General features: G+C 33.2%; 1 protein-coding gene across 1 annotated transcript in view; it reads right to left on the reverse strand.

Annotated features, from left to right (window-relative positions):
• LOC100377384 (CYFIP-related Rac1 interactor B-like) overlaps positions 1–22,688 on the reverse strand; it is an 85,051-nt gene extending 62,363 nt beyond the window's left edge. Inside the window, exon 1 of the mRNA XM_085493116.1 lies at positions 22,444–22,688. The gene's annotated coding sequence lies outside the window, so the exon portion shown is untranslated. The remainder of the gene's footprint in view (positions 1–22,443) is intronic.
• Positions 22,689–23,475: the final 787 nt, after the last annotated feature.

The raw sequence follows: 23,475 nt of genomic DNA on the forward strand, positions 1-23,475 counted from the left end.
CATATGCGTTAATGATAGCATTGATGGTATTTCATTTTTTCAGTCCGCAGTATAGCTGTGTGTAGCACAGATAGCGATATAATGGACAGTACAAGGAATATGATTTATGTCATATGCACAGACAAGCTCTTTCAAAATATGATACCATAATAAATGATTTGATAATACATATACATTGTATTCCATATATGGATAATGTTTGGATCAGATATTTATATACATTCTATAAATGGATAATGTTTGGATCAAATATTTACATATATTCCATATATGGATAATAATATTTGGATTAGATATTTACATATATTCCATATATGAATAATAATATTTGGATTAGATATTTACATATATTCCATATATGAATAATAATATTTGGATTAGATATTTACATATATTCCATATATGGATAATGTTTGGATCAGATATTTACATATATTCCATTTATGAATAATAATATTTGGATCAGATATTTACATATATTTCATTTATGAATAATAATATTTGGATCAGATATTTACATATATTCCATATATGAATAATAATATTTGGATCAGATATTTACATATATTCCATATTCGAATAATATTTGGATTACATATTTACATATATTCCATATATGAATAATATTTGGATTAGATATTTACATATATTCCATATATTGATAATATTTGGATCATATATATTACATTTATTTCCTATATTATATTGACAAATTAAGCAAATAACATCCATAATGGCATTTATGCAAATACATGTAAACATAGGCACAATGACTTTATGCAAATAACATGTGCACAAAGACATTTATGCAAATAACACAATAAATAAATAAATTAAAATCCTGAGTTGTTAAGTACCTAATATTCAGAGAGTTATTTTACTCTCATTTTTAGAAAAGGGAACTTTATTACTGAAGTCTAAAATATATATAGCTTCTGTAATCATATATTGGAGTCCTTGTAGTGGAAATAAAAAGACAAGACAAATGTCTAAATAGATTTCATCTGTGAGTAGCTGTGGAATACACTGTATTTGTTCCATTAGTAACAAATATGCTTACATGAATGTCAAGTGTATCTATTGTCATAATAAATTATAATTCAATGATTCATTTTTTGGTTTTATGTGCTACTATTGGTGATGCCCACCTCTAATAGAGCAAATACACAGTCAGCTGGCACACACGTGATAATAAAAATATGCGATATTTACTACTGGTGTATATGGCCGCCAACTTGAATGCGGCATAAAACAAAATAAAGAGAAAACTTTAGATTCCGACAAATCGTGGAGGAAAAAAAAATTGTTCACGGCCAAACGGTCCGTTCGGGTAATATTAAGCCATTTGTTAACAAAATTCGGCTGAATTCGTCTTTTTTGTTAGGAAAAAATCCCTTTCATACGAACACCTAATTGCACGAAGAACATAGAGCACTTTCCTGGGGTATCTGAAACAAAACATGTCATTTAACTGTAAGCTGATTGGCTGCCGAGTCTGATTGACAATTTTATTATCACGTGTGCGCGAGCTGACTGTGAGCAAATACATAGCATGCTACATTAGTTCTCTGTCCGAAATTTAAACCAAAGAAAATGTTTGTTTGTTACTTGAATTTGACATACATTGGTTTCAAAATATATAATTTATGTATATATTTATGTATAATTATATGAGGTTATTACAAGGATGCACAAAGACAGTATAGTGTCGGTCGATGAGACGGCGTACTGTACTGAGTGTATACTTTGAGGTATCCTCGTAATAACCTCATTATTGTACACTTTTCCTTCCAAGGATACACTGTGGGAATGCTAAAATCTAAAAACAGAATCAGCGAACTTCTTTGGTCAAACCCTGGTGGTGGCCATGTTTGTTTTTATTATTAGAGGACGCTTACGCGCGTAATCATTCCATATTTGGAATTCGCATTTCCTAATACAGTAGGATGAAAATACCCCATAAAATACCGCAAAATTATGGTACGTTGTAATTTATGGCATTACGGTGTATAATAATGTAAAATTATTATCACAATATATCAACAGGAAGACTCTTCCCATTAAACCACAAGTCAAAACCACAAGTATCAAGTTTTCTAAGTAAATAACACACTCAAGGCAAGGTATTTTGTAAAAATAACACAATTTGCGCATATAAATAACCCACACAGCGGCCAAATAGTCATGTGATATGATAACAGTTAATAGAAAAGACATACTGAAAATAAAACCATTTAATCTGCTGTCAAATCCAATTTACAACAATGCATACAAATTGCAATTGCTGTATATTTATACGGCTATCCCTAAAGATGAGTTTTATCAATATTAGACAAGTAATCCTGGATTTATATTCAGATCCTTTCTGGGTTGAACCATTATTTATAGGGGATAGCAGGTTGAAAAATTGATGAGAGAATTGTTACCACCCTCTCATACAAATGGATTATGTTTAGCACCTCTGCAAAAAAAGCAGTTTTATAAGCAAATAAAGAAAGAAATTGTTTGCTTTCCACATGGCACCAAAAGAAAATAAAAATACCAGGACATTTTGTAAACATGATTATTTTTAAGTTGCACTCTGAGAACATTCTGTCTCTTTATTGAACTTTTGGGTCTTGGAACTACATTTAGTATTCACCTCCCACAATGGGATATTTTCTCATTCAGATTACTGTTGCGAGTCCAACAAACTTCTATGCTATCGGATCTCTTACTTTTTTGTTCTAAGTATGATTTACTATGATTTTCAGATTCCAAATGATATAACAAGCAGCCTGTTGGCTGAGATGGCTCCGCTGTTAGCAATGCACATTTCAATTAAAGAACAGAAGATATCATTAGAAAATGAACAATATGTATAGTACATTGTATCAAAGCAATCAAACTTGCTGTTTTCAACAAGAAGTCGTAAATATCAATTTTTACCAACAATTATAAAAATATTCATCAAAATTAGAGAATTGAAGATATCATCATGAAATCAAATCTAAGAGAGGTCCACATGTAGTACCTATATATGTAATATCAAAGCGATTGGACTTGAGGTTTTTAACAAGAAGTCGAAAATATCACTTTTTTAACAAAAATGACAAAAATATTCACCAAAATTAGAGAATTGAAGATATCTTCATGAAATGAACAAATCTAAGAGAGGTCTACCCAAGGTACATATACACCAAGTATCAAAGCATTCAGGCTTGTAGTTTTCAAGTAGAAGTCGAAAAAGTAAAACATTGACACCAACGATGACGGAGGACAATCACTCATATGATAAGCTCCGCTCGACAAAGTCAACAGCAGAGCTAAAAAGATGACTGACTCTGTCGCGCAGGATATTCATAACTGAGATGCAAATATCGAAGTAATAAAAGCTTGGTTCTCACCTGATTATTCACTAGTTCCGACAATGGCAAAATATAGCTTGTTAGAAAGAAAAGGTGAATTATACAGAGAGATTTCATGATCTAAACTTGCATGAATTGTAGAAAATATGTGCTTTAGTACAATCAATCAATTTTCACAGCATGTTAGACTTGCATATATATAATATAGTCTCTCGTTTGTTTCGTGGTAACCCGGCTTTTTCCATATATACACTCAAACAATATTTTATTTTAATGAAAAAAAACACAAAAAAACATAAGAAAATGTAAAAATTTTGGCGATCATTTTGGCTACCCATTCGAATTTCCTTTGCTAATGTTTTTTAATAAAGTGTCAACACACCTGGATCTGCAAAGAATCGCTGTTGACCCGAATTACTGTGGTGGAACATTAATACGAAACACTAGCAGTCCAGGCAAACAGAATGCTCAAAACAAAAAATATATCTGTATTTTCATGAGCTACAGCATAACATATCTGTTCATTTGTTTGGTAATTTAGAAATAATTGGTGGCCTCACTACTTGAGATTCTCATGGGAGAATATAACATGTATTCTCACTAATGAACTGTGATGATTACGATCTCCATCAGCGGGTACATTGCTTTAACCAAAAACTTGCAATTTCTCATCATAACAATGCAATGCAAAAAAACCCTCGGGCACAAATCACTGATACAGATACATGTATGCACTTAAAGAGATGCGATCGGGAGCCGTAAAACTCTTTTCTCTATCGAAAGAACAACTCGAAACATTCATATCCTCATATGACATAATCGTCAACATTATTTTTAAAGATGGGAAATGTTGAGCCTAAACTGATACGTTGGAGTGAGTGGATCACATTCGAAACTGGATTGGAGATGTGGAACCAAAACAACCCGGAGGAAGACATGTTGTTGTAGCCCATTGAGCACCGAAGTTAACTTTTGTCAACAAAAATTGCAAAACAAAATATTTCCCGTATTTTTTTTTGAAACACAATTGTTTGCGTATTTTTTTTTTTTTAAAATACCATCAATACCATGTAGGCAATGTAAAATTCTGTTCATTTAGATCAAAAGCCTCAAAGAATTTTTGAAAAATACATAAAAACATGCAACAAGTTACACCAAAATTTTGATGAAAAATAAAATGATGCAGTTTAAACGGTTAAATATCTCAAAACACTGAGCCATTTTTATGACAAATTAGATCCTATTTGTTCTTGTGTCACTGACTTCAATGTATGAGGTCCATTACAAAAATAGATGCGCATCTAATGAAGACAGTATAAATACAAGAATGTTTGCTTTCACCAAACCTACTCAGCGACTTATTAACCTATAAAATAGTGTGTATTTTAATTGGCGTAGAATGGGTATATAATAGCACTGCTTTATAGCACATATGCTTTTTTTTATAGCACATATGCTTCTTTTGAGAACATACATTTGTACATTTCCAATATAGCAAATACAGTTAAATAATGACCTGAATAACATCAGTGCATTAAATGGAAAATTGTTATATATTCTGAATTCAAATACTTGTCTCTCAGAATACCCAGCCACTCTCTGTACAGCAATGTGTGCATGTGGTCTACTCACAGCTTCACTGGACAAAAAAATCTCCATAGATATTACCCTTCTGTAAACCTGTTAAAAATGTGGATGCATACACAATGTAATACAAGAATATTATGGATATGTAGAAAATACCACAAAGTATGTACAATAGACAGTCCTGTCTGAGTGCATGCTTTGCGATATCATTGTAATAACTTTATTACATGTATTAATATTACTATACATCTTCCAATCCAAGTTGCATTGTGTAAAGCCCAAAACTGAGCAAGTTGGTGAAAATCAGTGGAACTTTTTTGCTATAAACATTCAAACATGGTACCAGCTAAAATTTGTTAAGACAGGGTACTGATACCCCATGCATATCCAAAATTATAGAATGCTGTAAATTATGGAGATATTGTGACATTTTATTTACTCTTACTTCGTAAATACTTTTACCGACAACATAAATCAAAATTCAAACCGCAAAAAAAATCATCTTTACTACTCCCATGGTGTTTATACCTGGAATACAGTCACTTTTAAATTAATAGTTATAGCATGAATGTTATAACTGCAGTGAAAAATAACTGGAAAATGTGACATGTGCAAGACAGATAGTGTTTTTTTGTACAGCATTACAGCATACACATAGATATATTACTGATCTGCAAAAGGATATCATGTTGATATGATACCAGTCATACCAAAACGTTATAACAGCAGTGAAAGATAACATATGAACATGTGCAAGACAGATACTGTACACTCATACATGTACATGTAGGTAAATTACTGAACTGCAAGAATCAACATGGGATATCATTTTGATATACCAGTTTTGATCCTATATCACATTACTGTACATGCACAAGAATTCTAGTCTTTATCAGTGATTATATTTGATATAAATTTTATTAATATAAATATTAATAAATTTAATGTGTTCACTGAAAATTTTTTGAGAAAAACTGTCAAAAAAAATACATTTAGACATCCACAAGTACCTTGTAGACAATAAACCATATTTATTCTATTAACACATATGCTTATATAGACGAAAAAGTGGTCACTAAATGCAATTTTTGGTTATGTGGGCTTTTAATAGAACAAACAGTGATCCTATCTGTCAAACAGCAAAATGTTTCTTTACTACAGTAGTATTGAAAAAAAAAATCACAAGACTTGGGAGTAAACAATTACGTTTCAGAGAAACTAGTCAAGTCTCCAAGATGACAGGGATTACTACAAATGATGAAATGTCAGTGTGACGTCGGTGTATTACAGAGAAAGTTGAAATACTACTGGGAATGAAAGAGATATGAACAGAAGGGATTACATCATCAGAAATGTAAAGCTTAGAGATAAAGATCACAGGGAGGAGATCTGAGACTCCATTTAGTGCACTGATTGAGCTGTAATAAAGTGTTAACAAACTACATGTACAATAAGCTGTCAATTTTTCACAACCAGAAAATTGTGCAAATATAATAATTTCTGAGTGATCATGTAAAATATGCTATTTTTGCTAAATGAAAGATTCAGTGAAAATAAAATCCAGCGAATATACCTTTATTCCTATATTTTACATTCAACTTGTCAAAAATCAGTGAAAAATATATTCCATACAAAACACCCAAAAAGTCTTTTCAGCGAGAATATTTTACAGTAAATGCCAAGATAGCAACTACGATTTTTTCCCCACATAAATGTACAATATTTACCAGTCTGATTACAAACATGATTTGTTGTTTTGACTTTTGAGTATAATTTTTCTCTCTTCTATCTTGCCTTTACTTCGACTATTGTTTTTGTCAATTTTTCAAATTGATCTGACCACCCTTCCATAGGAAGTCACATTCAAATCTCACAATTTTGAATAGCCAATCACAATGCATGTTTCAAACAACTAAGAATCATGCTGTATGATGCATATACATGTACATTCTGGTAGTAAACAATTGGTTGAGTTGATTTACGTGAACAAGTTCTTCTACACAAGTTGGTCAGATGACGGGTGACCGTCAAAAGTTGAGATGACACAAAACAAAGATCATAGAGCATATTTTCCAATATTTTGTACCAACAATGTACATTACAACCATTGTATGCCGATAAATAGATCACATGGAACCCACATCGAACATCGTGTGTCGCTTTACGTATGTACCCTTCATGTAAGGGAAGTGTTCTCAAACGCTGACACTTAAATTAAGCAACTATTAGAACTATTAAGGTAGCGGGACTATTATTTGCATACTTGTTTTCATCTTCTAATTGTGACTAAATGACTACAAATAAACCCAGGAAAGTATATATTTTTAGAATCGCCAGACTTCAAGCTTTTCACAAGTGTATTTTGCATGCCTGTATCTGCATTCTACGACGCGTTACTCAACCAAAGGTGAAAAATTACTTTTTCTGTAAAAAAAATAATTACGCATTTATGCTGGCGATAAGAAGTATTTTTTTCACTTTTCCTAGTTGTTCAATAGTGTGGTAAATTGAATGTGTCTGGTCAGTTTTATTCAAGCAACGCGTTTTAAAAAATAGTGTGCTGAATTTCAATTACTGTTTTAGTCGCATTGCCCCCAACTCAAACCATAACTCGTTGGTAAATAATCGATGAAATAGTTTGTCTGGACACACTCAAGTTCCTCTCACTGTCACCTTAAAGCTGTGAAAATTTGGTGTTAATCCGACGATAATAAGTATACGTTATTTTTTGTTAAAGACCTTGTATTTTGAAAAACATAAACTCCTAGAAAACGTCCATGAAGTAACAGCAAAGATTTTCAAGCTTGTTTATCGGCACAATCAATTAGTTTTCCCATCAAGGTCTGTTTTAACATGTGTAGGGACATCCAAATGCGTAAGGCTATTGGAAACCAAAAAAATAAAGGAATGGGATCGCTATAATTGGATAAAATTGGCAGATGAAAACACCAAAATCAATGATTTTTTTTCAGTGGCTGTGTGACCTTGTGTCTGACACATTCATATGCAAATAACTAATCTGTGAAACAAATAGGGGCGGAGACAAACCACTCAAATGTTTGGAAACACTAATTGTGTGTCAGATAGCTACTGATAACACATCCTAACATTGCTTTGTCTTGAGTTTATCTTTGAAACTTATAGGCACACAGATTATTAAACCTGTGTTGTTGATTTTGGAAAACACTACTGAAGCTGCCTTGCTTCCCTTCAGAAAATCTACATTTTAACCAACTTACATGACATTCTATGTTATGTTGACTTTATCAGATGAAAATTTATAGTGCATTTCATCAATTAATAAATAAATGTGAAAATCGTAATTTTCAACACAAATAATAGTCTCGCTACCTTAAACTAGCCACTAGAATAAGACACTATGGCACTGTGGAATACAGAACATAAAAAGGTAATATTGCAAAGCGCTTTTTGTGAGAGCAAAATGTTCATAAAATCTTCAGTTGGGAAAATTAGTAAGTATTAGCAGCAAAGATTACAGTATTTCTTCTTTTTTTATTTTCTCTTATATTTTCAAATTTTTTGTCTTTCAGCATTTTATTTTTTTATTCCTATTCATCGCTTCCAAGAGATGTTAATATAATTATAATTTAGTATCAATATTTGGACTGTGAGTAATGAATACAACAATAGTATATGTGACACATCACCCCAGGGGGGGGGGGTCAAAACTCAATGAATAATGGCACTGCAGCAGATGCAGCTAATCCGGGACATTCACGATACCATGCAGTGACCAACTATCAGGGTAACCATCCATGCAGTACCCAAAGCTATTTGTATAGTGACACATGCATTGGTACATGTATTGGTTCATTATTGCTTATACAAGTCAACACCAGATGGTATCACGGTATTATACTCACATTATTCACACTTGACCTGCGTTAAAATATCCAATACAAGCAAAATAATAATCAACATATTAACAAAAGTGTGATCATTTTTATAGTGCCCATGAGAGAACAGAGCATCTATTAATTGAAATAAATGTCTCAATTTATTGATTGTTTATCAATGCATGCGATGACTAGGTTGTTTGAAAATGACAACTGGCAGATTCCTTCTATAGATGAACAGTTTTGAGGCACTGTTTGAAATAAACAGTTTAAATATGCAATGGGCGTAGTCAGCAGAATCAGCTGGCGTACTCATTGAAAAAAAAAAAGTAATCGTTATGTTGAAAAGATCTCCAGCATATTCATATAACTGCATGTAGAATCTACACGACAAAATTAAATTAACTTACGCATAGTATAGACAAGCGAGGCCCCCAATACCCGCTATCTTACGATTATCCCAGGGGAAGGAGCAGCAGCTTATTACTTTAATGCAAATGTCACATTGGCAGATTTCCGTTGAGGCATCTCAATTTAAAGTGCACGAATGAAAGAAAAAAAAATATCGTCTCATAAAATATGTGTAGGATTTTTACTTTGTTTGGTGGGATGTAAGCACAGGTGGAACAACAGTATAGGAAGCATTTCTGCGCTGTTATAAAAGGCACTCACATTGTACTGACCTTGTTCATCGTTAAATACAACTGAAGGCTATTAACCTTTCCTGTATTTTGAATAAGCCGAAACATAATGGATTCGCCACTTCATCTTTCAACAGTTCAACTTTTATCTCATTTATCCCCCACTTTACCCCTCTCACATATGTAAAATTTCATTATCTTATTTCCTATTATATTTTTAACAGAGGTAAATCATCGTTGTTGTCATAAAAGTGGAATTTTTTTATTCTTTCTCTTCTTTTGATTAACATATAAAAAGAGAGGATCAGCAAATCTACCTAAGGAGATTCTCCATTGGTTGCTATGTCAACAGCATCACCTGAAGCATGTTGCGATACTAGGGTGACATTTCTGATCTCTGAAAGATCTCCTAGTAATCCTATAGTTGAAAAGAAGTGCATCTGTAATCATTTTTCTTCAGGTGATTTCCACTTGGGTTTTTTTTTGTCCCAAAGACATAAATTCTCATAAAAATTATTCTATTTCATTAACCATTGATGTTCAGTTTAAAGTGAGGAAGAGTGATAGCCTGGAGGTATCATGTATATGTGTTGGATGCTAAATTAAGGATTGTCAGTCATTAAATTTTCGATTCAATTTAATTGCAAAAATAGTTTTGTAATAGAAGTTAATTCTGGATACAAGTACCTGGTAGGGGCCGTGTGTTTGCTAAAAATCACTGATTTATATACACTCTGAGAACTTAATGGCAAACTGGTTCTGAAAGCGAAAGCGATATTTTAGCTGATCCTTTCTTTCCAGCATCTTTAAAAAATTGTTTTACAAAATATCGGAATTTAGGTTCTTTTTAATACATTGCATGCTTGGGCATATATGCTCCCCAATGTGTTTTCATTGATTAAGCGGAGAGATCAAAGGTCAAACAGATTACAATAACGAAAATTATTGTAGCACTCATCACCGCAGGTTACAGAGCTAGGCGTATAATAATAATAACAACAGTGTTTTGCTGAATTGTACTCAGAATAATCCATTGGTTGTGGAAATGTTTTGTTGTAGATACATTTAAATTTGTGTTGGAGACTGAAAGCTTAGTGAAACCCCAAGGATCCTCCACTCCTATCTTTGTCTTTCTCCCTGTCTCCCTCACTTGTCTGGTGATGGCTCCCATGAGATGAATGACAAAGACAATTCTCTTTGAAAATCAGTAAGCACACTTCCATTATTAAATATTTAGTATAGAATAAGAACTTTATTATTGAGAAATGCTTTATTAAAATTAAAATAGTCAAAAATTTAGCATGTGCACGCACATCACATTACATGCAAGAACAAAACGTGCAGGAGGACCATTTGTATCATGCTTAATGCATACCAAATAAACCACACAGATGACATAATAAAGACCCCTCGCATACCTATTTCAATGTATAATATACAGACATGCCCTTCAGAAAGCCAATTAGAGCTCCTATTATTTAGAATCCAGACATCTCATTTTCTAATTACTAAAGCCAGGAGGTATGCCAATGTGGGTAATTCACCTACATGTACATAGGATTCACAGTGATGCATAATGCATATACTGTAAAAACTGTCAAAATCCATACTGTATACTGCTTATTTTTTCACTGTTTATTTTCACTGCTACAAATGTTTGTGATTTCAGGATTACCGATATATAGCAAAAGTATATTCGTAAAAGTCGCTAACAATCCACGTCGTAGGACACCAGAAAAATGTCACTATTTGCATTTAAAGTACTGTAAAATCTGTATTAGAAGCCGCATCCCTAATAGAAGTCGCACCCATTCTTTGAGAACCAAAAATTCATCATTTCTCATATGTGTAGATGCTCTAATAGAAGCCGCATCCCCTCTGTTCCATTGTACCATTTTAATAGAAGCCGTGATTTCTAATACAGATTTTAAAGTAGTCCCCCTTTTGTTGTTTGGTTCAGACACATTTCAATGTAGTATATTCTATTTGATAACGCAAATGCCCGCAGAGACTTTCTCTGTCTCTTTGTTTTTTCTTTTTTTCAGCAATTTAACAGAAAACTTCAGTTGATCAACAACAGATATCTAGCATATAATTATACTGCCAGCAAGCCTTTATAAACGACATTCCCTGTCAATAATTTAAAGTCTTTGAAATCAATTATACAATCATTTGTCGTTTGTTTAAATTGAAATTAATAACTTCAAAATTAGCCAGAATTTGTTTTCTGTCAAAACAGCTACTTGATCCCACGTATCATCATATAGTGTACATCGCTCTGACTTTGTGAGCGACTAATGAACACCTTAGGTAAAAAATAAATTTTTCACTTCGTGCAGAAACGAAAGAAAACTGCAAATAATGTAAATGTGCTGTAAAATCACACCAATGGGGTTTATTATCGAAATGAGTGTGGAGCTAAATTGTCTGTTTTTGAAAACACAGGTTTCTGGTCAGTGGAGGAGAATGAACAATGACTGAACCATCCACAAGTTTTAAATTTTACCAACAATGATCTATTTAAAAGGAAAAAAAAAAAATAACATCAAATTTACAAAATCACGAAAATTAAAGTGGCTTACAATATTTCCATTTTTTGTCTTCTGGATTTTATTTTCAGTGATTTTACGATTCAATATAAAGTTGTTTAATAGGGAATAAGTAGCCCATTAGATAAGTGGTTTAAAAAGATAATAATAAACAGATATTAATAGTGGTACAGTAACATTACAGACCGATTAAATAAGCATATACCAAATAAGATCATTTATTTATAGCCCATTTCAAGTGGTGTGATAAAAAACAAAACATTAAGAGCAGTTTTACATACATATACTCCCTAGAAGTCGTACGATATTACGCCACAACCCGGAAATGGTTATTTTAAGATAAGTTCACACCCATAAATTACTTTCAATGATAAGAAACTAGTTTCACAATCCAAATATTGGCAAAGTGCCAACTGTTTTAACAACCCCACCCCTTAGCCAAGACTACACTTCCACCTTTCTTAATGGTTTTCCCACTTCCATATCTTCCAGATGAGGTCAATGCACTTTTCACCCTCTGAAAAATTAATGTTTGTTATTCAAATTCGTTCACAGAATGTGATGACAATAACTAATTAACAATGCTAGTATTTTGTTAAGCATTGACACTGAATAAAATTGGACAGGTTTTTATTTTCTTTGCGGCAGGCACCCTTGAGCATCGCTTTTTACCATGCACAATATTTAAAAAAAAAAATGCCAATTATTTTTATGGTAATGAAGGCTATTATTCCAAAATAATTTATTTTGTAAATCAGGTTGTATTGTTATGCAAATTAATCACTGCGCTAGCGAGATTTATAGTCAGAACACTGATACAAATGCCTTTCTTTTGTCAGAAATCAGAATTGAAGATGGTATGTCACTATCTCCATGCTACAAGAACACTTACTATACAATTTTTTCAGAGAACAATAGTCCAAAATGTGGTGCCAAACTTTACATTTTATACTGGTTTCTATGGTGAAATTATTTCTTCACATCTCATAATTTGCTTGGTTACATAGAATGAAAAAAGACATATAAAATTATTGATATGAATCTTAATATTGTTAAATTGACTGTTGTTTCAATGAGTTTTGAGTGTGACGTTTCTCCCATGATGCAAATTGTACTTATAATGTATGTGCAGTAACATGCTCAGTAGTGCAATTTTGAATTCTGCTTGAACTGCCTTAGTGTGAAATATCAATAATAATAAATTTATGAATATTATTTTAAGATTCACATCCAGAAACTGTGTCTGTTTTTTGTTTTTATTCTCCAGCACTTTCCAATGTCTCCGAAACTGTAACAAAAAAACACATTGTATTGACAGTAAATTAAATGCAATCACGTCCAATTATTTGATTGGTTAATTGAAAGAGCAGTCAACTTAAGCGTAATCAACCATCTACGGGGTTGTGTGAAGATGGGGAATGTGCTGCATTTAAAGTAGTCAATATTTAATTTTCACGGTTCATATTAAGTCCATGTTATTAAAAGTTTGGATACATTTGGATGGCTAATGATAATCATTGAGAGGTGTTAATTGCAGAGACCTTGTAATGTATGAAAAACTCCCAAACAAACAGGAGTAAAAAGCTCAAATATGACTGAAGTTAAACTAGTTTAAAGCGCAGTAGTCGACGCGCTGCGCATGTGCGAGATATATGGGTCTCATATAAACAAAGATGGCGACTTTGACTGTTGCGCAGATCAACGAGTACGAACTGAGACGTTTCCAAGCTTTAACTAAGTAATTTTCATGTTATTGGAAGGTATTGAAGGAGTCTAAGGCGGCATTCAGTGCAAATCGCGCCCAGGTCAAACCTCATACTTGTGATTTTCATTAGAAGAGTGCATTGATTTGTGGGAAAATCAATGTTTATCAACACAAATGTCGCACATGCGACGACTACCGCGCTTTAAATGAAAACTTGACTTCTATAATTGCATGTAAATACCATACAAATATTGTCATGACAGGTGCATGACGTTTTCACATATCATTAACTAGTATTGATTTCTTGAGTTGCAGAATGCCATGTTGACACTGTCACGCCTTAGACGAAAACATCCAGTCATTTATTTGATATAACACATCAATTTTGAATATAATAACTTTTAATTTGCAGGTTTTATCAAAACTCAGTTATTCAGTTTGGGTTGACAATGAGTGACTCAAAGAGAAAAACAAAATAATTATTTTCAATATGCAAGTACATGTAGTGATATTATATTCATTATTACAGCGTTCTTGTGTTAGTAGTTATTTTCTCAATGTACACAATTTCTTGGAAGCCTGGTGGGCTACCAGTATTAGGAGTTGCTAGTCTTGTGGTGATATATGGTACTCCATCAGGTTGAGTAGATACTTACAGCCAAGCAAAGAAGTGTGAACCTAAAAAAATAAATGTTGCTTTGCTCAAGGACACACAGAGGTTTGAACACAGAGTCGGTAATGTAAAAAATACAATCTAGGCCACTACATTTGAAAAATGGTGGCTTTGCGATAAAAATTGGTAGTCTGTATGCATTGGGGTACTATTAAATTTGAGTCTAGATGCATGTACATGTAATCTATAAGCATTGTGAGTACAACACAGTGAGTTCGTAGTTATACAGTTCAGCACCCCCATCCCCAACAAGTCGACTATCATCTAAGCAATTACTTGAACTCAAGCTTACTGTGCCATTCAGTGTTTTCAACAGCATCCAATTCACATCAGATATCAGGCATTAATTGAAGCATGACATGCATACCCTTGCATAGGAATGTAACTATCAGTCAGGGACAGGCCAGTCAAAACATTTGCTCTATTGAACCTACATTATATAGAGATAGACCGTAGTTATGATTTTCAAGGTCACCTAATGATCTTGTTTCAAAGAAAACCCAGTATATTAAACCAAGGAAACTAGAAAATGTCTAGTGTCTTGGATTAAACATGTTTAGGTCTAAGTTTAATGTCCAATTTTGTTGTCATTTGCTCACGGACATACTTTTTCAGGTTGTACCCACATGTGCAGTAACAGTTGGTAAGAGCCAGTCGTTTGCACATAAGTTTGCTACTGATGTTATTGAATATATACACTATGTATGGGACTGTGGTATCAACAAGTATATAGGTAATGATGTCATAAAAGATTTTGAGACAATTTTGTTTTGTGTCTGACATGTTAGACATTTGTACATACTGGTTGGCAAAAATTTAAAAAAACACAATCAAAGATAGATATTTATTAGACACAACACTGTCTCCAGAGAAATCAGCAGTATGATCACTAGAGTTATGTAAGAGCACAATAAGGGTAATATTTACAAAACAAAACAAAGAATAACATGTTACAAAATAACAAAAATGTAACTTGCTTTATTTATTTATATAGCGATTTGATGTAGAAAATGTAATAAATTTAGTTTTTCAGTAATTATATCATTTTCATTTATTATCAAAATAAATTTAGTTTTTGCATTATGATTCATAAAGCAAGGAATAAACTACGAAGATTCTGCATGTAGCAGTTGTATTTGCTGTTTATAAATGAGAACTAGAATGACCCTAAGTCGTCATTGGTTCATCCCTGTCACATACCACAGTTTGATAAATTCAAGGTTCTTGACACTGCTCTATCTTATCCTGGATGCCAATTGACTCTTTAACTCGCATAAGCTTATTTCACTTTTATCTCAACATGTGGATAATTCTTTGAGCACCATATTTGTTCTTGCCAAAATTTTAGAGGAATATTTTGGATCAAATAGGCTTAATTTTCTACCAACTAAAGATTTTGGAACAAATTTTGGGGAAAATTGGAAAAAAAATGTAGGTTTTCTTTTGTGAGAGGTGCCAAAAACTGCCTTTTGTGCTTAAAGGGTTACAAAAAAAACAACATCCAAACTTGTACTTCTTGTGTTTTTTCTTACATACTAGTATACTAGTAGTTGATGATTTCAGCTAATAGGGGATTTTCCGTACAATTGCGAGATCTCGCGAGATGCATGAAAGACGCGCGTCGAACGTCTGCCGCAAAAATAGAACGATTTGATTTTGAACTCGAATTTCCTTATTTCGTAGCTCACACCGACCAGCTGATCTTCGACAGAGGAATATTGCTTCCGAATACCCTTACTTAATCGAAATTGCCTATCATCAAATGTGTACAGCACACTATTAAGCATGGAAATGTCCCCGAAATACTTTCGCGTTTGTCGAATCCCACGCGATGTTTGACGCCACTAAGACGCTATGACCTTTGTTTGTCCTGTTTTTACGTTCGATTCCACGCATAACGCATGATTCTCGCAGTGTACGGAAAATGGTCTATTTGCATAACATTTGCATATATTAATCCCCTATAATGTATTTATTATTATAGTAGTCAGGAGCTATTGTTTATAGAGTGGGGGCTCCTACTCTATAATACTCTGTGAAGATTCACCCTCACATGAGAACATGGTCGGATAGCATAAGAAATAAAATTTGAACAAAAAATCAAATGGAAAGCGAATCGAAAAACTGTTAGAACACAATGAAAATCACCCAAATCTGAAAGTAAGGACATATTTCAAGCGATTTACAAGTGCATATTAAGGATAACCCTTCAAATTATAATACTCCCAAGACCCCTATAAACTTAACAGTATCACCCTAGAGTACAATTTGAAATGAAAGATGGCGGAATTTAACTTGTTTTCCCATTAGAATCGATCGGTCCAAAACGATACAGATGTTGTTTTAATATTACTGGACAAGACTATAAATCAGTGTAAAGCAATCTATGGTGATGAGTCTCTGAAAAAAACACATTTTCACGAATCTGTGAAAATCACAAAATTTTGTAGCAGCGAATATATTTTGACGGTCCTACAACATGTACTGTCATCAATTTTCGCAAAATTACGAATACCATAAAAACCTGAAATCGTGAATACTTCTAGCAGTGAAAATTAAATGTTTACATAACAGTAAACAAATCATGAAAATTAATAAAACAGCAATTTAATGATTACTTTGTTAACTCAGTCAGTGACTGTCGCATACTGAGGTGCACGCTTGCTTACAGGGTACTTTACCGTGGTTGCGAGTATGAATATACGTTTGTAATCTGCCAGTACTTATATTACAACTGATGAAAGTTTTGGACAAATTACATTACAATGATTTCCAAAAAATAACTGATCCATGAAATGCGCATAGAAAAGTAACAATGAATGAGTCATACAACCGACACAAAGGATGAACTTTTGATCTTGAAATTACTCCAACAAGGAAGAGGAAATAAAATAGATTTAATTGTGACAATGCAGAGACCCTTTGAAACAGGGCATTGATTGCATTAGCCACAAATTATGTTACCATGACACCTGATATTAGAGCGGGACTCCCATTGTTGTGTAAGAAAGCATACATTTTTTCTTATATAAATGCGCTGAATAAATTTTCAATTCTGCTGTAACTTTTTTCAACGGATCTCGAAATCAAAGATTTTTGTTGACAGCCATAGATACAGATGTAAACATACAAGCATAGTATACAGGAATCACAAACGCAACGAATCTGTCACAACAACTTACACTAAATTCCCATAATACAAAAAACATTGACAAATAGATATACCGGTAGGCTTGGATATAATTGCTCTAGTTGTCCGGAGTGTACTGTACATGTCATTTAGCTTTGTTAGAATCTAAACGGGGGAAATTCCCTACAAATGGAACTCATTTCATGAACAAATTTGTGGTTATCCAAGAACAAAAACTGCCTCGCATATCTTTTATATACCTGCACAGAAAAAGAACACATTATTACTGTATGCCCAAAATTAAAAAGAAACACATAAAGAATAAATAAATAAATAAAAAATGGTTATTAGTTTATCAACTAATATTATACAGATTAAACTAGTAATTTATTAAAACCATCTATGAATGATCAGATGGAATGTTTGCTACAACAAGCAACTATACATTATATTACTAACGCCTCCCCAAAAAACAGAATACAGAATCATTAACATCTATATAATTTTCGTAAACCTGCACATACTGGTACACAGTCAGCGTAATAATTAAATAAAGTAGGATTCTTTATTATTACTGGTAGATTTAATTCAAATTAGTCTGATATATAATGTAATATCACCAAGCTAGGAGTGGTAAGTTTTTAAATTCATGTCTGATAAAGTTAAACTCCTATTCTTATAATTATCTCATTACCATGGTTTTGTGTCGAAATTGTACACTTTTGATGGGATAATTTTATGTATTTATATATGTGGTTAACGTAAAAATAAAATAAAATAAAATATAAAAAAAAAGTTAAATTCCTATGAATTTACGAAAACACAATAAATGCGATATAAAAGGAGATGATTCAGATTGACGGTTTAAATCACAAAAAGAACGAGTTCATGGATTACGTTATGCAGGCACATGTAAAGACTAAATATGTCTGTAGCCAATCATGCGTGTTTTCATGCCGAGGCTCTTTTCCATCTTCATCACTGAAATGCTTTGTATCACAATATTTTGACTAATTATGATCATTAACAAATATTTTATTTACATAACCAATAAACTAAGAACTCCCACATGTATCATCGGGTTTTTTACTGGGTCGGCGCACATTATTCTAAATACCAATGTTATCCTGGGTTGGGGTGTTACATAATGATTTAGAAATTGTTGACCTGGAAATATACACGTACATGTTATTCCAATAGAATTTACATTAGCAGGAATGTACATCCTATCATGCGCACACAGTGAAAGTATTTATTTGAGGATCCTAATGGATTTCTAAATTTCGTAATAATTTTGCATGAATCTCAAAATTTGTGAAAATTAAAACGTGAAATTAAAAGAGTTTATGGTATTATTAACATTATTATCAGTCCAATGCTATAGATACATGTCTATTTCCATTTTCACACCTGAATTCCCATGTCACGTAAAATCTCACACAAATGTTCACTAATGCACTTATAGTTGTGACGTTACATTGGCGTTACTCACATCCTACCTAATGCTATTCTGTGCATTCAATGATGCAGAGCGATGACATCATAAAATGCCCAAATACGGTATAAAAAATATATTGAAAATGCTTCCTACAACTCTAGATAATAATACTATTTACAAACAACCAAAAAAAAGCTAAAAGGTACATTACGTTTATCAATTATAATGCTGAATGCTAAAATTGTCACGATACTGTCCCTAGTTGTACAAGAGCACTGAACCCTGCGTTTCATAAGGCAAACACCAATAACATGTGAGAATACACATGCAGGCATAGTCTCAAATTTCTTATACCGGTAGCTCCAGGCCCTGAATATATAATAACGGAATTGTTACCAAACAATGTATACATGTAAGTTGGTAATGTTGCTGACAATTGTTTACGTACTGTCATCAGCTTCATTTCACTCCAAAGCGTTTCATTCAGTTTACCAGCAAATTGTGGGAAATAAAGTTTATTCAATCAAAAAATGATAAAATTTAAATAAAGTGTCATCACATGTAATCCTTTATTTTGTATTCTGGCTAGAATTATTTTTTGTTGACAACACAATTTGTTCACAATCATGTATTTTATTTTCATACATTTGTATAATAAAGGCTTAGCTCATTTCTTAGATTAATTAACTAGGTATTGATGTCAATTTAATTGGGAAAACAAAAGACAATTCACAGTGCAGATAACACTGACTATAATGATTATTTCTTAATACCCACAACTCTTAAATGTGAACAGACTCAGTTTTATATCTTCTGTTCAGCATTATCAATATCATGATCGGTAAAAATCATCAAATCTTGAGATACTGTTACTTTATCACAGGTTCCGACTGACAGCAAACATAAGTAGTCTGTGTATACTGCCATCAGCAATTGACGACAAGAAAATAAAGTGATCAATTTCCTCCCTGTCATATGCGCGTCCCCCTCTATCGTGCATGTACACTGTTATGCAAACAATAGAATCCTATTCTTTTGCAGATACCTGTCAGACTACCTAACCCACTTAAGATTGATTTTTTTTTTTCACAAACAGGTTTACCCCGTAATGGATCAGATAGAAAATGAACACAAGGTGTTTTATTTATTTGATATATATATACCGGCAGCTGAGGACATTTCCTGATGTAAATATCAGCGAGTGTTACGAGAATTTTACAAGGCACGATTTGCCAATTATATTTTGAAAAGCATGACAAACAATGCATGTTCTGTTCTTAGTATGCACTGTAGAGCTGTCAAAGCATAAACGACTTCATGAAAAAAAAAAAGACTGAAAAATCAATATTCAGTGTGACATTATTATGTATTGATCCAGTCGTTTCATCTGTAGACACGGTCTTATTTTCAAAGGTAGAAATGCATGATTAAGTGGCACTGTAATATCTGTATTAAAAGCCACAGTTTTTATTAAAATGGTACAATGCAATAGAAGGGATGCGGCTTCTATTAGAGCATATACACGTATGAGAAATGGTGAATTTTTGGTTCTCAATTGTTGAAAAAGGATGGGTGCGACTTCTATTAGTGATGCAGCTTCTAAGAGACTTTATGGTACCAATAATTTTTGACAACATAACTCGCAAAATATTATATAATAAAGCTATGTAGACAGTAATGATATAACTATATTGCTCACAATGTGGCCATTGTTTCCTGTGGCAACATATAGTTATTTTGTTTGCAAAACAGTGTCTCATACAAAAATACCGTTCTAATCTTTATTGCAGTCACAGAGATCATAATGAACATTTTTATACTTTATAGAATCCATAGCGATGACTATTATTGTAAGAACGTTTTAGAGCTCTATCATAAATGGAACATACTTACAAATTGGTCACAATTGACAACCCACATTGTTATGACTTGCATATTTACATGTACGATAAATCACACAGTCAAGTATGAAATAATTTTAGAACATCTTTAGATGCTTGCCTATTATCTACAATTTACTGGTTGTCAAAACATTAGTCACAGAAGGTATCATGACCATTTAAATTATCAATGCAGTAACTCCCACCAAGCATTAAAATCAGACTCCTTCATTCTTTTCAAGATTGTAGACGTAATAAATATGAACATAACAGCGAATTTTGTTAAATTTACGCATTCTGAAGATTTGGCTACCTAAATGCAAAAAACAAAGAACATATTTTTAGACAAAAGTAGACATCAACCACTGTGAATGTTATGTTTCTCAGGTTTTTTATTTCTACACATTTGAATCTTCAATACAGGATTTGTTTACTTAGCAGTCACATGACCATAGGAGGTTTGCATGACGACGATTTTTAATGGATATGAATTATGAGCTTTCATTAAATACACAGTTTGATATTGCTTATCACAAAATATTTAGTGTGAATTTTACTTCCTTTAACTTCATTGCATTTCAATGAAATGCATATAGCATTAAGTGCAATTGTGATACAGGTATAAGACCAGCCAGAAAACATGTCAACAATACTAGATAGTAGAATGCACATGTGTGTTCTGCTTCAAGTATATGGGTTCCAAATGTCACAAATTTCATGGTATAAAATGGATTATATTCCGCCACAAGTCTGTTTGTCTAAAGACTAACTGTTCATTTCTGTGTTATATGTCCAGCACTGTACAATCATAAAGCATGTCTGTAGGCCTAATTGAGAAAATGTTTCTCTGTAACTGTCTTGAACTAAACAAAAAGACATACCGTGATTCGAGTGGGACACGTAAATGCACTGTAACAATCACACAGACAATGGAGAAACCTGCATCTATAGTGACACTCGGAGAAACAAGGTCATCAACTCGTTTTAAATACATCTGGAATTTGACCAGGAAGTGAACATATAATAAATGATAAGTACCGTTATTTCAGAAACAATTTTATTTTTAGAATTATTTATGCAGTTTTCGCTATTTAGAATACCCACTTTGATATACGACACAGTTAGATATAAAGAAACGAGGGAGTTCGCACTTCCTTTAAATTAAATTCATTTACGACTTTGTATTTAAGACGCTGTTTCGAAAGGAGCTAGACGACATGGACCTTGACGCGACATCGAAAAAGACGCCAACATTTTAAATATCAGTTATCGCATAACGACTCAGAGGAGTTTAACGAGATCTACGACCTTAACAAGTGTGAATAGTGCGAAACGCGAAGATATGGTTGGTGTACAGACGGGACTTGACGGTCGCCATTTTGGGCACGTGACAAAACATGAATAGGGTTGCCTTTCTGTGGTCGGGACAGAGGCTAAACCACAAACACTTAAAAACGTTTTGCCCACACACAGAACACATCGGATGCCAGGCGGCAGTCAATGAATTTGGCGATGAAGCACGACATGGAGACGCTAAGCGCTGCAATCATCCGCATTCCGTGTGGTTGTCTACGACACAGTAGCAAGTCAATTGACGTCAACAAGAATCAAGTTTGTAAAAAAAAACGTTACCCACCTAAAAACGAAGACAAAAGTGCCCCCTTAGCATCGATCTCCAGGCGAAGGAGACTGTACACGCGTGTAGTTCAAGCTCCACGGGATCTTGTATGTCCTAAATTAGTCCGTTTTACGTCTAATCCTTGAAGAGAGCAGATTTATAAGTGTATTTCCGGGTTGAATGCGGCGACTGTATAAGTTTCCTTTGCTATCTTTTCCACTGTACGCTCGACGTAGACCATAATAGTCGTGGCTAAAAATGGCAATGACAGCTAGTTCAAAAGCGCCACCAACGACAGGACTTTAATTCGTCCGTTTTCCCCATAATAATCACCAAAAATCCACATTTCGACTATGTGGTAACATTTTAATATAAATTTATTTATTCTAATATATCTATGAAGCCAGAGAATTTCGCGGATAATGAAACTCGTGCAATGTTTATTTGTTTTGACAGTAGTATTTTTTCATGACCACGCCTCACAACCTTTGAACTCTCAATTCTCGCGAACGACATAGAGGGCGGTTCGTCACAAATTGTCGTCTGCTTGTATACAGCTTCGTCACCGGCAGATACAAGTACGGTTTCCCAGTTTTGAGGACAAAATTACAGTTTCACACAAAACCAGAAGTAAGGTATTTATTATTTTTCTAGAAAAATTGGTTAGTAATTTTTTTCTCACAAAACATTAGTTATACATATAATATACGACGATAACATTTACTGGAAATTAAAAAATACTGTAGCATGCAAAACTAACACCATATTATCAAGTCGCTTAACAAAATGTCTGCTGTGCCTTTTCAAAAGCAAAACGAACCTATATCGTTTAACTTTGACTGTCAGAAAAGGATTCTAATCTCTAGAATGTTCAGGACCGGAAATATTTCACAAAGTTTTACTCGTATTTTATATAGAACTTTACCAAATGTCATTGGTTTGCACAGACACTAGAGAAAACAGTGCAGTTTACCAGGACAGTTTGACAGCTATGGGACAGTTCATTGGCATTTAGACTTTTCCTTTCTCTTGCAGAAGAAATAAATATTG

This window comes from Saccoglossus kowalevskii, chromosome 18 (assembly GCF_978046115.1).
Source record: "Saccoglossus kowalevskii chromosome 18, keSacKowa6.1, whole genome shotgun sequence".
In the NCBI taxonomy this organism is placed as follows: Eukaryota; Metazoa; Hemichordata; class Enteropneusta; family Harrimaniidae; genus Saccoglossus; species Saccoglossus kowalevskii.